The sequence below is a fragment of the Amblyomma mixtum genome, chromosome 3 (assembly GCF_055824585.1).
Source record: "Amblyomma mixtum isolate Tamu chromosome 3, ASM5582458v1, whole genome shotgun sequence".
NCBI classification, from domain to species: domain Eukaryota; kingdom Metazoa; phylum Arthropoda; class Arachnida; order Ixodida; family Ixodidae; genus Amblyomma; species Amblyomma mixtum.
Genome location: NC_143014.1, coordinates 136,572,246 through 136,585,221, shown reverse-complemented (window position 1 = coordinate 136,585,221; position 12,976 = coordinate 136,572,246). Strand labels below are relative to the sequence as shown.

The following is a 12,976-nucleotide window of genomic DNA, read 5'->3' as shown; positions in this document are numbered from 1 at the left end:
GGAAGCTATTGAGCCGCTAATGTGTGTCATTTAAGTAATTTTTGGCGGTTTTTAGAGAGCCGGTTTTAAATAACTATTCACTGAAGTCAAAAAAACCTCTCAGGGCATACCTTGATTAGCATACCAAAAACGTTGCAGAAGCACCCCCCCCCCCCCCTTTTTTTTTGTGTAGCAGTTTAAAAAAAACTTGACGCAAGGAGGCAAGTCGAACAAAAGTACTGTTTTATGCCCTGAGTTTTTTGCTCACTGCGCTCGTACCCACGGTTATTCCTGTTAACAAAGCGTACCGTTGAAACGTAAATAAATTGTTCTTGTTAAGAGCGAGAACCTGTTTTACTATCACGAGCTGAAGGACTACAGCGATGGCGCAAACATTATGTAAAATGGCCAGTGGCCGCAGAAGCGTGGGACCCCCGCCTTAATACAGTTTTCAATCATGGAGCGCGCGAGAAAAAACTGCAATTCACACCTGGGTTCAGGAAATTATAGTCACAGAATGAAATGGTTCCATTCACACTCGTGAAAGTGAACGAAAGCATGAAGCGCCTTTTTTTTTTCCTGAAGTGTGGCTTAGCTGAAGTGCTTTCTCGGCTGTTGAGGATATTCAGGGATTCTAATGGATGAAGCTTGAGAATGCAAAGTGTTTCTAGTGCGTAACCACTAATCCGATGGGTACCAATACCGAGCAAAATGGGTATCACCACCTTAGGGAAATCAAATGCACATCGATGAAAAGCAAGAACGTCCGCCAGGCTGAGGAAGCGGCAGTCGCACTCGCCATCTCCCACCAGGGTGAGGAGCCCACTGCACAAATAATTACGGATCCACAACAAGCATGCAGAAGGTACAGAAGCGGACGCACATCCACTGCAGCCATCTGCATACTAAAGGCGAGAGAAATTACCTTTGCGAGATGCTTCATCACGTGGACACCAGGCCATGTGACTGTAAAACTGAACCAACGTGCCGAGGCCAACGCCCGAGAATACACCAACCGGAAGGCGCACAACGACGGAGAACTGGACGCAGTCACTTGACGGTATGGAGCCATCTTAGAACACCAAAGCGCACTCAGGAGGACCTACCCTCCTCCCCACAGAGACCTTAGTAGAGAGCATTCGGTTAGCTGGAGACAACTGCAGACTAATACATACGCCAATCTGAGTCTACTCATCAAAATCTAACCGCGAACATAGGAGAAGAAATGCCCGCTATTCGGGGTACACCAAACGCTTCACCACGTTACATGGGCCTGTCAAAAAACACAGGCAGCGCCAATAAACAACACACCAACACCGGAGCAGTGGGAGGCTGCGTTGCCCTGTTCGAAGCCTGGACGGCAAAGACCGCTGAGGCCCTGGACTGAAGGCCCTTTGCCAAAATAGTTTTTCACTCACTCACTCACTCACTCACTCACTCACTCACTCACTCACTCACTCACTCACTCACTCACTCACTCACTCACTCACTTAATAACTCACTCGCTTACTCACTTAATCACTCACTCAATCACTTACTCACTCACTCGCTCACTCACTCATTCACTCCCTCATTCATTCACTCACTCGCTCACTCACTTAATCACTCACTCACTCACTCACTTAGTAACTCACACGCATACTCACTTAATCACTCACTCAATCACTTACTCACTCACTCGCTCACTCACTCATTCACTCCTTCACTCATTCACACACTCGCTCACTCACTCACTCACTTAGTAACTCACTCGCTTACTCACTTAATCACTCACTCAATCACTTACTCACTCACTCGCTCACTCACTCATTCACTCCCTCACTCATTTACTCACTCGCTCACTCACTTAATCACTCACTCACTCACTCACTCACTCACTCACTTAATAACTCACTCGCTTACTCACTTAATCACTCACTCAATCACTTACTCACTCACTCGCTCACTCACTCATTCACTCCCTCACTCACTCACTCACTCACTCACTCACTCACTCACTCACTCGCTCACTCACTTAATCACTCACTCACTCACTTAATAACTCACTCGCTTACTCACTTAATCACTCACTCAATCACTTACTCACTCACTCGCTCACTCACTCATTCACTCCCTCACTCATTCACTCACTCGCTCACTCACTTAATCACTCACTCGCTTACTCACTTAATCACTCACTCACTCACTCACTCACTCACTCACTCACTTAATAACTCACTCGCTTACTCACTTAATCACTCACTCAATCACTTACTTAATCACTCACTCACTCACTTAATAACTCACTCGCTTACTCACTTAATCACTCACTCAATCACTTACTCACTCACTCGCTCACTCATTCATTCACTCCCTCACTCATTCACTCACTCGCTCACTCACTTAATCACTCACTCACTCACTCACTCACTCACTTAATAACTCACTCGCTTACTCACTTAATTACTCACTCAATCACTACTCACTCACTCGCTCACTCACTCATTCACTCACTCACTCACTCACTCACTCACTCAATCACTTAATCATTCACTCACTCAATCACTCACTCGCTCACTCACTCACTCGCTCACTCGCTCACTCACTCGCTCACTCATTCACTCACTCGCTCACTCACTTAATCACTCACTCGCTTACTCACTTAATCACTCACTCACTCACTCACTTAATAACTCACTCGCTTACTCACTTAATCACTCACTCAACCACTTACTCACTCACTCGCTCACTCACTCATTCACTCACTCACTCACTCAATCACTTAATCACTCACTCACTCAATCACTCACTCGCTCACTCACTCACTCGCTCACTCGCTCACTCACTCCCTCACTCATTCACTCACTCGCTCACTCACTTAATCACTCACTCGCTTACACACTTAATCACTCACTCACTCACTCACTCACTCACTCACTCACTCACTCACTCGTCTGTTCGCAGCTGGCCTAGCGCGAGTGCTTCGTCCCGCGGCACTGTCCGCTCATCGTCGTCTTGTACGCAGCAAAAATCTGTACTTTCGCACCCATTCGAATGTAGTAAACATTCTCTTTAGATTTTTTTTTGCTATCAATTGGAATAGTAACATAATCGCCGATCGAAGGGGCTCTGAAAAAGGCTCTGAAAAGGGCTCTAATAAAGTTGCGCTATGCCTGTGATATTAAAGGGCACGGCTTCATGAATATCCTCGAACAAGAATTTTTTTTCTGTTTGATGCGCTTTGTAGAAGCTGAGTTATCTGTCGTCAAAATTTGAATTTCAGCGTCTTCGCGCCTTTCCCTCTCCTCTCATCACTTTTTGCGCGCTGAAAGGTCGGCGCTCCTCCGTCGACCTCATCGCCGGGGGCGGAGCTTCCTGACCCGCCAGAGCTATGCCGCTCCTTGGCCGCTGCCATGGTAGCTGTCTGACGTTTGAAAGAATGTAACCGATAGCCATTTATGAACTGGTATACGCAGTAGCGGTGCGACCCAGTAGGGTGCGAGCATGAAAGGTCGCCGGAAAGGGCTAGCCAACTTTCGCACGTGAGTGTGGGTTCTCTGCTGCACGTAGAAGTGTATTAATTAGCTCAGGTGTTTTGGCAACACAACGCAGTGACTGAGCGAGTTTATGGGATCTCGTTGGAAGGTGTTTCAGAGCCCTTTTAAAACCACGGTGATCTTCAGGCTTCTCCTTGCAGCGCCAAAGCAGCGAGGAGAAGCTCTAATGGTCAGCTTTAAGAGTCATGCTGCTTGCGCCCATCGCTGGCCATGTCCTGTAGAATGCCGCCAAGCGCTCCGAGGGCTTTGAGTTTAGTGGCGTTTCTTTTCTTATTTTGGGTAAGCGCTACTGTGCTGGAAATTACCGCCGCCATCATTGACGTTATCACGCGGCGCACTGTCTGGCACTGTGTGCTGCGGAGAAGCATGAACATCATCGCGGTTTTAATTTTGTATTACGTCACTATTTTAAATGCTAGCACAAAAGACATCGCGTGCTTTATCTGCAAGTTTCACATCTTCGACCCCTCAAAGCTCTCCGAATTCAAAAATACCTTCAGTAGCACTTTATTGCAGAATACCAATATGTTGTTCCTCCCTATACTCTTCTTCCACTAGTTCCCACAAATCTTCGCGATGCGCGTGACGCGTCTTCGAGATTTGCGGAAAGAGGTGGTGTATACAGCACGTCGACCTCTTAATCGCGTCGAGATAAGTTGTTGCTATAACTGTGTGCCTTTCAGTGACTGCGCAGAAATGCAACTCGCTGCAACCTTTTATGGATGCGAGTGTCGAGTGCTAAAAACTTACAACACTGTAAACGCAAATACGCCTATATGGGAGTAAAAAGGGAGTGAGCTGTCCTCCAGAGCACTTCGTTTTGTAAAATAGAGTTCGCTAGACAACTGCTTATTCCGATTCGACTCCTTTCCGTTGAATCATCATCGTCAGCCTAACTACGCCCACTGCGAGGCAAAGGTCTCTCCAATTAACCATTTCCTTTGCCAGCTGAGGCCACAACTTCCCGCCACAACTTCTTAACCTCTTAACCTCATCTGCCCACCTAATTTTCTGCCTCCCCCTGCTACGCTCCCCTTCTCTTGGAATCCACTCCGTTACCCTTAAGCGGTTATCTTGCTTCGCACTACATGCCCTGCCCAAGCCCATTTCTTCCTATTGATTTCGACTAGGATGTCATTAACCCGCTCTTATTCCCTCACCCACTCTGCCGGCTTTCGGTCTCTTCGGTCTTCGGTCTCTTTGAGTGGTAATTGTGAAATTGGGCATACAGAGTGAGTGTGTGTGTTTGCCTTCTCATCGGGATCTCATGTGTAAAACGCTTTATGGTACTAATTTTTATTCGTTTGTTGCGTAGTTTTATTGTAGGGCACATTGTTCTTTTGTGGCGTAGTTAAGTTGATGAATGAAGTCCGTGTATTCCATTACAATATTCACTTGCATTTTAACTATTGTACTCAGTAAGTAAGACAATGCATGTATTCTGTTGCCAATTTCATTTGTATTTGAATTATTGAAGTGTATATGAAGTCGCTGCTGCCAAAATGGTTCCCTGACCTAGTCTAGCTGTCCTCACAGCTTTTTGTCACGGAAGCCATCAACATTGTATCAATGTTGAAAATAAATTTTTGATTTTATTTGATTTGATTTGATTTGATTTGATTTAACGTTACAACTATCATTTTTCTTTCCGCAGCTCGCGGTGTTGTCCTTAACTTAGGCTGAACACTTTTCGTTAAGAGAACTCCACGTTTCTGCTCCATACGTGAGTACCGGTAAGATACAGCTGTTATATACTTTTCCTCTTGAGGGATATCCGTAAACTGCCATTCATGATCTGAGGGGACCTGCCATATGGGCTCCTCTCCAGTCTTATTCTGCTAGTTATTTCCCTCTCATGATCACATCATCACTTTAATTTTCTTAAAGACCCCTTGCGGGGTGTTATATAAGGGGTGGGTTTTACGAAGTACAGGCGTTCACAGCAGTCATTAATGTTGCAGGGCAAGTGATGGCAGCGATATCGTGGCGAACAGGGCTCACTACCTGCACTAACTAGACGCATTCCCTTTCCACTTCCAGCACCTTTCTGTTTAGACGTGATCTAAGAATCTGAAGAAAAAATAGCGCAGTGCTGAAGACACTGAATGCTTTATTAAGGCTGGCTATAAGATCGCGCCTTACTTAGGGTACTTCTGGGCTGATAACATTCGAGTATTCGAATAAAGGGCACGGCCAAACCATGCTTTGCCATTACTGCTCAAGTTTGGGGTTGTCTTGCGGAGACGAAAGAGAGCCGCCAGGTTACAGTTTGTAAAAGAAGCAATAAATGAACGCTTGCAGGCCCTTTTTCGGAATGACCTGGAGTGCGAAAAGTGTAAAAGCTCTCATCTTCATCCTCAACGTCTCTCATGCGTTTGCTGGCCATGCTCGCTAACTTTGCATTGCTACAACTTATTGCAGTCGAACTGCATTTAGTGCGATAAGGACAGGTGCAACGTTATTTCCTTACCACTGGTTCCTTAAACTATGTCAGAGAAAGGCATAAAGTACATGTGATAGTTTGTAGCAGACATGAAAAATGAGCATCGGCAAATATCGCCCGAGTACAATAACTTTTGCCGCACTGTTAACGAAATTTTAACAGCATTAATCCAGAACACTGTGCAGCCAGTTGTACGGAATATACTGCTGAACTACAATCACTTGAAATTTGCGGCGTATGTGTAATCTCACGGCGAACTTCCAAGCACAGTATTTCAGCAAGAGTTCGTTCAACTGCCCTCAGAGCGTTCTGATACGCCACAAATGACCGCCGCCAACTTTAACAAACAAGAGACAATTTCGCCAGATACTGCAGAGAGCAGAAGGCGTGTGGAAACTAGCACTGTTGAGATTTTGCCTTACCGCGAATAAAGATTTGAGGGGAATGTGAAGATAAACGATGGAAGTTTGAACGAGTTTTCTGATTTTAATAAAATTTTAAGGGTTGTTATATATTAGCGCTTATATTAGCGCTATATCACCTGCTTCAAACTATTTTTTTCTCGGGCAGTTAAATAAGACATTAAAAATTCGCGAAGGGAAAAGGAAGTCTACGTAACTAGCAAAGCTGTCGTTCTGAAGATACCAAACATTTTACTCATTTCTACTTGACAGATGAGTTTGGAAAGGTAGAATTCAGTTGTGGAAGGAATTTGTTAAATTTATGGCAATTAAAGTAAATATTGTCAGCATCAAGGGCTGCCCTCCTTTTTATGGTATAAGTGCTTTTGTGAAAGTCTCAACGCAATTTCTGGACAGGTTCTTTTGAGAATCGACTAGAACAATGATTCAGTAAGTTGGTTCTTGGTTAAAAATTATTTTTGCCTCGCATAACCCCGTCAAAGATTAGTGTTGCGGGTGCATTTCACTCAAAAACTTTTGAGCTCGCTCTGAACAGTCGCTGAAAAGCTTACACGTCCGTGGTTCGCTGTTGCAAGAGAGATCGAGGTCGAGGAGTCAAGAACGCTGCCTTCAGGCTCCGCGGTGCGCGACTGCTCGTCAGCTATCACCTCCCTCTCCTCCCCCCCCACCTCAACCCCAACCCGGGCGCCCCCCCTCCACGTCTGTCCGAGATAAGTTCAGGCGCTAACAGACAGGGTACAGACCAAGACGCGAGACAGACAAGCACAGAGAAGCCTGCCCTGTCCCGCGTCTGTTAGCGCGCTTAAACTGAAAGCTTTGATGCGGCGTTGTTGGGACACGCGCATAAAACTTCTACAGAGCAGAAATGACAGCGTTGGCGTCGGCATTTTCAAGGGTAGCGTTGCGGGCGATCCCTATGAGCAGATTAGTTGTTCGTATACGGGCTATTCGTGTACACGTGAATTCCAGGACACTGATTTCCGCAGCAAAATGGCGAAGGTGCGTTTCCCTCCTGTGAATTGCAGATGTCTGGGAAGGGAAAACCGGAACACGAGTGACTACAGAACTTCCCTTGTAGCATATTTCTTGCATTTAATCTAGTCGAAACTCTTAAGTTCATTAGACCTCTTAGTGTATAGCAGCGCTTCGCAACCTCCTCTCGTAAGGTTAGCGCAGTATTTTCGCATTAACTCTCCTTACAAGAGCATCTCCGCCACGCGCAGCCTATTTAGTGACACGAACCCGTGGCGTGCTTTTGTCCAACAACAGAAGAGGGGTCCTATGCCGGGTCAGTAGGAACCTGGGTAAACTGTTTTCACCCACCTTCTCTCCTCCTCACCTGGCTATAAAAGTCACCGCAGTGCGCCCCCTGTTTGTGTATGCTGCGCGCTTTCGTCTGCTTCGCAACGAGCTCCATTTTTTCCTCGAGGAGGTGGCGGGGCTCCCGGAAGCGTCTGTTCCACCGTAGGTTATTCTGAACTTTGTCAATCACGACCCGAGCTGTATATCGCGTGCAGATAAAAATCGCAAAATCCATGCCGCAAGCGCACCAGACTAGGAGAGGGGAGCCGCGAACGCGCCGCCACGCAATGCTTCGACACTTCCGGCACTTCTCGTTCGCTCCTCGATGGAGGTGCGGCGCGACGGCCGATTGAATGGCGCGGCGAGAAAGTGTCGGTCGACAACGTGCGGCGGTCGCTGTCTAATCGACTTTCACGCAGAGCACGGCCGGCTTTGCTGCGCGGGTTGCGGTATGCGAACGCGGGTCTACTTTTCTGTTTATTCGATACGGGATGTTATATTTTTTATTCCTGTCTGATGTACTACGCTATCATTTTCGGCCGCCTCTGCGCTAGATTGTCGAGTTCTCGAGGAGTTTTTGCTCTGCCTTCATAACATAACGACGGGAATAGCAAACATTGATGTTATCCAGACGATGCAGGCACCATCATCAAAGCCTCTTGCATCCGCAGAGGGACAGAAACGTCTATGTTGCAGTAGTAACTAACCCACCGGGCAGCTTTTAATGGGAAATTTCTCGCTGTTCATGTTGCCGTTGACGTTCTGCTATCCGCAAATAAAGACCAATTTAATGCACATTTACAAGGGACGCTGCTTTCCCTTATGCAATCTTACTTATAATATTACAGGCCACTTACGTTTTGCGAGTGCCTGATGTCGCGCAAGGTCAAGAAAGTAGGCCGTTCAGATGAGCGTTGCTTTGCAACGGTAGTTGTAGTGGGAAAAACTTGCGACGTTTGCGGCGATAGTTCCGCAGCGCCGACCACTTGAGGGATGGGAGAATAGGGGGACACCCTTCTTGCTCTCCGTGCCAAATAAGGTGCGGCAGAAGCCAATGACATGCGCTTGCCAAGAGTAACGCGTCTGTAAATACGTTCCTGCTTTAGCGAGAATATATCTGTTTTCTGGTGCATGCAAAATAAGCAACAGCTACCTGTATTTGCAGCTCATGCATGAACAGTTGTGTACTAGACCGTCTAAGAAGTTTCCAGAATGTCTCGACATGAATAAAACGTATAGTTTTGTTGTAATGTGCAGTCGTGTAGTAATATACGGCTTGTGAGTGGTGACTCCAGCGCCAGCTGTGATCTTTTTTTGCGAAGCACTATCGGGGCCGCTCCTGCTTGCTTGCCGACTGATTCCTGGTTGCTGCTGCTCTTCTTTGGTTGTTCTCTCTTACTCTTTACGCAATATAATCTCATAATCGCACGCGCAGCATGTCGCAGTACGCAGACTTTAGGGCACGATATGGATAATCGGATTCTTGTGGTTGTACTGCCAGAAGCCCTGACTTCACTTGTTGCGTCCATTAGTCGCGTGCTGATTCCTTCGAAATGTAAGGCACAACGCGTGTGTATTGTTTAAAACTTCGCGAAGAGAAAGCGTTTTGGGACTACAATTAGAAAGAGAAAAGTTTTTAATGACAGGCAGGTTGTAGAGGTTGGCAGCAGGTTCGTTCCTCTTGGCTTCTACTCCACATGACGGAAACGGGGACGATAACAAAAGAAAGAAGTAAAGAGTGTAGATGTGAGATGATGATGTAATAACTCAGTGAGCCACATACAGCGTCCAAGACGATGCACATGTATGTATACGCGCTATAAGATGAGTTTCCACCCGGGTAATCTATTAGGTTTTTCTTTACGCCTGAACACTGCTACACCGCCGGATGTTGCGCAGAGCTCCTTACCATGCAATGCACTGGCAGAGCGGCAAGCTGCGAGCGCGAGGCGACAGGTTCCGCGAGTCAGTGGTTCTCGCGCACTTTGCCAGACAGCATGCACGCAGCTGTGGGAGCTGCGGCCTTTCGCCCATTACTCCCACTCCACTGCAGAGCATACACCTGCTTTCGCCTAAAGATCCCGTACTGAGCAGCAATATACCGTATTTATGTGAGGGGAAAAGGCCCCCAGCAGGTTCGAGCGTCCTCCGAGGTGGGGCCCCGGAGGATCCAGAAAAATCTTCCCAGACCGAGCACGTCCGTAGATGTAACAAAAAAGGTTTTACTTAATACGGGAGAGCAGTCACTGATGGGTATGGAGCTGTGCGGACGAAGGTCGAGGGGTGGCTCCGGTGTGAGATTGCGCTGCCCGTCGCCAGAAAGGCGCCGGGGCCAAGTACCTCCGCAGGGCTGTTCTCCCTGCGGCCGGAAGTCGGGCGCGGAGCACCAGCACCAGTGGCCCTGACGACGCACCAGAAAGGAGACGACCGCCAAGGTCTGGACACCCGGGCACGGCCAGGAAGGCACCCTTTCACAGCAGGGGGTCCAAGCCACGGGACGGCAGGCACAATCCGACAGCAAGACCGGCAGGATCTCCGGGCAGGCAGCACCTGCCTGTGCCCAGCACGGCGCCCGCTCTCCGAGGCAGCAAGAGGCAGGCGGGAGACAGGAAACAGCAGGCTCCTGGTTGCCCTGAACTAGGCGAGGACAGCTTCCCCAGGCCTGGTCACCCGGGTTCAAGAAGCCGTTCAAGAAGCGGGTTCAAGAAGCCGCTTGCGCCACGCCCCGCGTCTCTCCTTTTTTTCCTCTCCTTCCGTCTCTCTCCTAAGAGAGCGTCAGGCCGCCGCTAGTGCTGAAGGGCGCTGGTGGCGCATCACAATTTACCACTGTAAAGCCCACCCCCTTGTAAGGCCTGCACCCCTACTTTGGAACGCAGAAATTTGGGGCAAACAAAAAAAAAACTAGAACCGTCACGATCCAGTTCTTTTTTATTAATATTTCTCAAAGGCCCGGGCTATGGAGCATGACATGGGGGATGGGCATGACAGTTACAAGACGATGGCATCGATCATTTTCTTGAATTTAATGGGGTTGATAAGGTATGCATCTTCCGACAGTAGATCGCTGCGGTTGCGTGAAGATTTAACAAAAAAAATGATCAAAGAAGAGCAGTAGTTCTCGCAGGGGGAGGGTAGATGGGCTTGGGATGATCAATTCGGCTGGAGAGATGTTGACCTGGTGATACAAGTGATGCGCCCTAAAGATGAATGATTAAACTTACGGAAGGGGCACAATCGAAATATTTTTCTTCGCGTTTCAAGAAAAGGTAAGGAGGCTGATGATTTTAAAACATACATACTAGTGTAATATGAGTAATATGAATAAATGAAATGGATAGCGCGATTTGTATTTTTTTTTTCTAGGGTTTGGGAGAGGTTATACTGATGAGGGCCACATACTGCTGGAGCGAATTCTTATTTAAGGCGGACAAAAGTTAGGTATGCTAATAATTCGATGGACGGGTTAGCAAAATGATGATTGCGACGTAAAAAGCCAAGGGGGTGGTTAGCGACATAACCGACGTTCGTGATATGTGAAGACCACGTTAGGGTATGAGTTAAAGTAATGCCCAGGTACTTGCAGTACAGAAACGGAAGACACTTCAGAATCGCGAAGAACATATCATGAACGCGTGGCGTTCGTTGTTGGTCGACAAGGTCTCAAAGAACTATAAGGTGACCAATATTTCTAACGCCATGGACGGCACAGAAGATGGCCGTCTCTGGAAGCGCGCGACAGAAACGAGAGCGAAAGCGACGAGGAATAGCACATAAAAGTGTTTGTAATTGGTCACCAGCCGTTGCATTATCCTGTGCAGAAGTCGCAGCACCACTACACTGCTTCCACAAGTATTCTATGACGCATGAATACCTGACTCGTGTAAAGCGCGCACCCGGGCAAAGCTCAGAAAGGAAAAGTGCCGATCGAGTAAATACGGTATTTTGTTTTCGGATCGTCTGTCCGCTCTATTAAAAACGGTTTGCTCTTTACAGCATGCCGATGTGCTTTCGATCTCACGGGTTCAGACAACGCTTCAACTTATGAAGTTATGGAATATGGTACAACTTACAAATATTTGTGCGGCATTTATGGTACACGCCGATTGGTATTCGTAAAAGCAGTCATCTCGGAGTACTTTTTTTTTCTAGTCTATTCACGCTCTCAGAAAAGATGGCATGTCCTGGCTTGCCGGCGGAGAACGGTGAGACCACAACCGAGGTTTGTGGCAGCAGTAAGAAATACAACGACCTTGACAGGGCATCGCACATACTGACCTAATTTCCAGTCTCCTAACAATAGCACCGAACCACGATAGCTAAGAGGTGCCAGACGGAACACAAGCGCTGTGCATATGGGTGTCCTTAGTCTTTCCTCGTTGTTTCGTGCAGTTGGAAAATGACCGGAGCGTTTGGAGTTTTTACAACTTTGTTTTCATCCAAGGAGGGCTGTACATTATGTAAAACATGTAGCAAAATATTACGTGGATAAAAACTGCTCATGGGCTATAGCTTGGGACTTTCAATGTTATATTCTCAAATCGTAGATTCTAAAATCTATAATATTTGTACGCTCTTTCTTTCGTGCGACAAGTTGTCTCACGGCTGGTGGAGCTCTGGAGTGATGATAAACGCCTCCGCCTTCGCGAAAAACTGTACAGTGATACCAAGCTTTGTTCCACTCCCACAATGTATAGGGCTTTTGAAACAGACTCAGTTGATGCTTTCAGTGCTATACTCCGGGTGATCCTTCAGAAGAAGCTCATCCCCCACCCCCCTTTTAATTACCACCGCTACTGAAGCGCCTGTGGCACACTGACTTAAGGCGTTGCCATAGGATGTCATTTTGTCGAATAGTCGACTATTTTCGTAACACTCTTTGGAGACTACGAAGCTCGAAGGGGCAATTTCTACATGGCAAGAATCCCAGGCGCTACCAGCAGCATGGTATTCCGGGGTGTGCAGCCGGCGCACCGCGAGCCATGGCTACCGGGTTCGAACGACGCACGGGCGGCAAATTTTCACGTTGTCTACACACGCCGGCGCTGCGCAGCAGATGCAGCACACAAACGCTATTGAGGAATTGGACGCATAAGCAGTTACTGTGCAGCTTGTTACATGCACTTCGTAGTTGAGCTTCGTTGCTCTGTAGTTTACCGCATGCACTGCATGGTCCTATAATAATGCAATGAAACCGCGGTAATGTGCCCACCGCCTTGGAGAGAGTCCTCACGAACAATTTAGGTAAAAGGTAAAAGATAATTTCAATCAAGAACTTGGGCCACTTTGATTTCCAC

At 47.4% G+C, this 12,976-nt stretch overlaps 1 pseudogene; it reads left to right on the top strand.

The window, feature by feature from the left end:
• Nucleotides 1-668: 668 nt before the first annotated feature.
• On the top strand, nucleotides 669-1,385 carry LOC149352052 (uncharacterized; annotated as a pseudogene).
• The last annotated feature ends 11,591 nt before the right edge of the window (nucleotides 1,386-12,976 follow it).